This window comes from Phocoena phocoena, chromosome 14 (assembly GCF_963924675.1).
Source record: "Phocoena phocoena chromosome 14, mPhoPho1.1, whole genome shotgun sequence".
Taxonomy (NCBI): domain Eukaryota; kingdom Metazoa; phylum Chordata; class Mammalia; order Artiodactyla; family Phocoenidae; genus Phocoena; species Phocoena phocoena.
This window is the reverse complement of record NC_089232.1, coordinates 4,955,778-4,960,280: the sequence shown is the minus strand read 5'-3', so window position 1 is coordinate 4,960,280 and position 4,503 is coordinate 4,955,778. Positions and strand designations below refer to the sequence as shown.

The 4,503-nt window shown below is 47.9% G+C and overlaps 1 pseudogene; it reads left to right on the top strand.

Annotated features, from left to right (window-relative positions):
* Positions 1–3,108: 3,108 nt before the first annotated feature.
* Positions 3,109–4,281, top strand: LOC136134124 (protein LSM14 homolog B pseudogene; annotated as a pseudogene).
* The last annotated feature ends 222 nt before the right edge of the window (positions 4,282–4,503 follow it).

The window sequence follows — 4,503 nt, the reverse complement described above, 5'->3', positions numbered from 1 at the left end:
TTCTGGGTTTGCGTAAGGGATGTTGAGAAACTTCTGGTTGCAAACCAACATTTTGTTTCCCTGAAGCCCTTCGCAGTCTTTGAGTACTGTTTAGATTTCGGTTCCTTAGAGTTTTTCGTGATATTGACTAAATTCACCATCCTATCACATGGACACCGAGCTGTTTGTACATCTCACACCTGATTACTTTAGACTGGAGTATTTGTGCAGAAAAACCCTGCTTCTTAGATGTGGTTTTGATTGGTGTTTTTGGAATGAGGGCCTTATCAGCTGTGGTGTATATACTAGTGTATATAGTCTTTTTGCCAGAAATATTGACCCACCCTTTACCAGAAATATCCCTACCCCAAAATATCACATTAGGAGGTTATGGCTATTAATGCTTCAGTAATATTTGCTTATTTGTATAATATTCGGTTAAAAACACTCTCAGGCATATTCATTACCTGTAAGTCTCTCAGTAACTCTGTGGTTATCAGGGCAGGAATGTTATACCCTTTCCACAGATTCAAGGAGGCTGAGCGAGTTACCCAAGTGTGTATGACAAATAATGGTCCTCTGTACTCTTGACTATGTATGTGTCAGACAGTGTTTAAATGCTTTTTACATATTAACTCATTCAGTCCTCACACACAGCTCAGTAAAGTGGAGACTATTTATAACATCATTTTACCATCAAGGACACAGACACCGAGAAGCTACGACTGGCTCAGCCACACACAGCTTGGATATGGTGGAGCTCAGAACCACCAGCGTCTACACTCCGAACCACCAGGCTATACTCCTTTTGTTCTGGAAAGCAGGTCTCCCAGCTCCTACCTATTTTAGGGAGTTTTTAACTTCACACACAACATCACCACAACGGTGACAAATGTTGGAGCAGTAAAGGGCAGCAGTGTGGATGGGAAAGACCATCAATTTTGGAGAGTGACCTGAGCTCCAGTTCATTTGGTTATTTTGCAGTTGGGTGAGTTCCTTAAGCTCCCTAGAATGTCTGATTCTGTCTATAAAATAAGGGGATGGTGATACCGCTCACAGCATGGTGAGCATTCAATGGGTGTCCTATTAAAGCATCTAACTTACTGTCGGACGTGTAATAGGTGCTTGTTGCTTGTACATTTCCTTCCTACATAAAGGAGCATCACTAGGCTTGGGTCAGAGGAACAGTTAGGGACACGGTAGTGAAGTAAACTGTAAATGGCACTGGCTATTTTGCATAGCCTTTGAGAAACTCAGGGTGGGACTTGTGTAACCTAAGAGAGCAGCTCAGATCGCGGTGGTGAGCGAGGGCATGGTTCCTCATGGGTGAGGCTTAGAGGGGCTGCTGTTCAGTGAAATATCATTTCAAAGTCTGGGTAACAGGTGAAGCAGCTGGTGCGGGGGTGATTCTCCCTTCTGACCTCCTGATCTGCCCTTGGTCCTTGCTTCTGGGAAGATGCTTCCCTGAACTACATGGTGGTCTCCATAGGGCTGCCCAAGCTTTAGGTAGAACAGAAGTTCTCAACTTTTGATTTAAGGACCCCTTTCACTCTTCAAAATTATTGAGAACTCTAAAGAGATTTATTTACATGGGTTAACTATTGATACTGACAGTTTTAGAAGTGAACACAAATTTTAAAATGAATTTTTATTGATCATTCAAAAATAATAACTTCATTACCTGTTAACATAAGTAACATCTCTTTTATAAAATAATTAGATTTTTGGGCTTCCCTGGTGGCGCAGTGGTTGGGAGTCCGCCTGCCGACTCAGGGGACGCGGGTTCGTGCCCTGGTCCGGGAAGATCCCACGTGCCGTGGAATGGCTGGGCCCATGAGCCATGGCCGCTGGGCCTGTGCGTCCGGAGCCTGTGCTCCGCAATGGCAGAGGCCACAGCAGTGAGAGGCCCGCGTACCGCAAAAAAGAAAAATAGATTAGATTTTTAAAACAAATAGAAAAAACAGACTTTTTTCTGGCATTATTTTACGTTGTTTACATTGTTCTGGAAATCTCTTTAATATCTGGCTCAACAGGAGACAGATGAATTCTCATGTCTGCATCTGCATTCAGTCTTTGAGGTATTATACATCACGTAGCTTTTTGCGAGAGAATTTGTGTGGAAAAGGCACAGATCATCTTTGAATTAGTATCAAAGTAGTTTTGACCTTACGGACCCCCTGGAAGGGTCTCAGGGACCTTTGAGGACCACTAATGTAGAATATCTTTTTCTCTTTAAACATCTTCTTTCAACATTCTTACAATTTCTTCTCAATGCCTCCCTCCTGATGCCTGTATTCAAGTGATCATGATGGATAATAATTCTTCCTTCAGCATTCTTGGGTTTGGCAAGCCTGGAGATAGTGGATTCAGAGGTCTCCCTCCTTCTCTCCCTCCTTCCCTCTCTCCTTTCCTCTTCTCTTCCCTTCCTATCCTCCTTCCTTGCTTCACAACCTGGGGAGTTTTTCTGGTGCCTCCCGACTGGTCTCTATGCCTCTAGAACCTGACAGTTGCCAGGTTGTGTTTTGCTTGACATCATTCACAGTCTACTTCCTTCCTCAAAATTCTTGGTCTTGTCTGACATTTATTAATTCTAGCTTATGTTTTATAAATATTTCAAAAATATTTCCAACCCCAAATTTTTTTGAGATGTGTAAAGAATTTGTGGCATGTTCACGGCGGACGGTAATATCTGCGAACTTCAGAAACTATGTGGCAGAATTCTGCTGCCAGCCAAGACTGAGTCACTGGGCCTGGATTTACTTTCTCACTGGAGACAACAACGAAAAGCACTCCATAAAATACATGAAACCAGAGGTTTTAAAATACTGGACATCAGCCAGTGAAGGACAGTGGTCCCTGAGAGGAAAACAAATGAGGTGGACCTTATGAATGCTCTTGGTCACCAACTGGGAGAATTTTCAGGCCACGGGAGGGTGTCCAGCCAATTCCTTGGGGGAGGGGGATCCAGACAGAGTTCAGCCAGCTTCCTGAATGGGTAAGATGGAGCCGAGAGCCAAGGGAGACCAAGGTGGCTACAGTTCACAGAAAGGATGCCAGAGGAGAGGGAGCTGGCGCAAGAGAGAACTTCGGATCTGCAGAGGGCCCCTTTAAGAATCAGCAGAGGGCTGCATGCCGTCGCTCTCTGTCTGGTCCCCGCGCAGGCCCTCGGGCATCCCGTACTTGGGCAACGAGATCAGCCTCATCTCCAAGGCGCGGATCCTCTACGAGGGCGTTCTCTACACCGTCGACACGGACACCTCCACAGTGGCGCTCGCCCAAGTGAGGTCCTTTGGTACTGAAGACCGTCCCACAGATAGGCCTGTCCCCCCTAGAGAGGAACTTTATGAGTGCATCATCTTCCGGGGAAGTGACATCAAAGACATTACTGTGTGCGAACCTCCGAAAGCTCAGCATGCGCTCCCTGCTATTGTTCAGTCTTCCCTGGGCTCGGCCTCCTCCTTCCAGCCACACGTGCCTTCCAGCCCCTTCCGAGGGATGCCGCCTTACAGCCAGCTGGCCGCCAGCTCCCTGCTCAGCCAGCAGCATGCCGCTTCCTTGGGTTTAGGAGCTGGCTTTCTGGCTGTCTCAGTCAGCAAGAGCCCCATGGTGGAGCAGAGGCTGTCCAGACTGGTTCTCTTGATAACCTGAACACCAAAAAGCTGTTACCTGGCAAGGGCACCGCGGGGATGCAGCTCAACGGGTGCCCAGCCCCGCCAAGCAGCAAGGCTGCCAGCGATGCAGCTCAGCCGGCAGCTGGGCAGACTCAAGGGCAGGTGAATGATGAGAACAGAAGACCTCAGAGGAGGCGGTCGGGGGACAGACGAACAAGGAATGGCTCCAGAGGGCAAAGCCGTCCAACTACCGTCAAGGAAAACACAATCAAGTTTGAAGGCGACTTTGACTTTGAGAGTGTAAATGCCCAGTTCAACCGAGAGGAGCTGGACAGAGATTTTAAGAAGAAACTGAATTTTAAAGACGACAAAGCTGAGAAAGGGGAGGAGAAGGACCTGGCGGTGGTGACCCAGAGTGACGAGGCCCCTGCCTGAGGAGGACCACCTGGGGCCCAACTGCTACGATGACAAATCCAAGTCCTTCTTTGACAACATTTCCTCCGAACTCAAGACCAGTTCCGTCCGGGCGGACGACGTGGGCTGAAGAGAGGAGGCTCAACAATGAGACCTTCGGGGTGTCGGGAAGGTTTCTTTGTGGCCGTAGTTTCCAGGGTGAATTTCGAGGGGGCGGGAGCAACGGTGCAACCCGTCGTAACCCGACTTCCAAAGAGCTGGGACTGGCCGGGTGTAAGGAGGCAGCTGAAGGCTCTTGCTGAAGTGGCACGGACGCCAGACTGTGTCTACGAGGATGCTGGAAAACGCTGCACTTACTGCGGGAGTCGTGGATCACTTTGTTTACTGAGTTTGGAAAATTCCCATGCTACTGCTTATGTTTTGGACTGAACTGAACTTGGACGTGGTCTGAGTTACAACCACTTTTTTGGGGGGACGCGTATATGGGAAACCTCTTTGA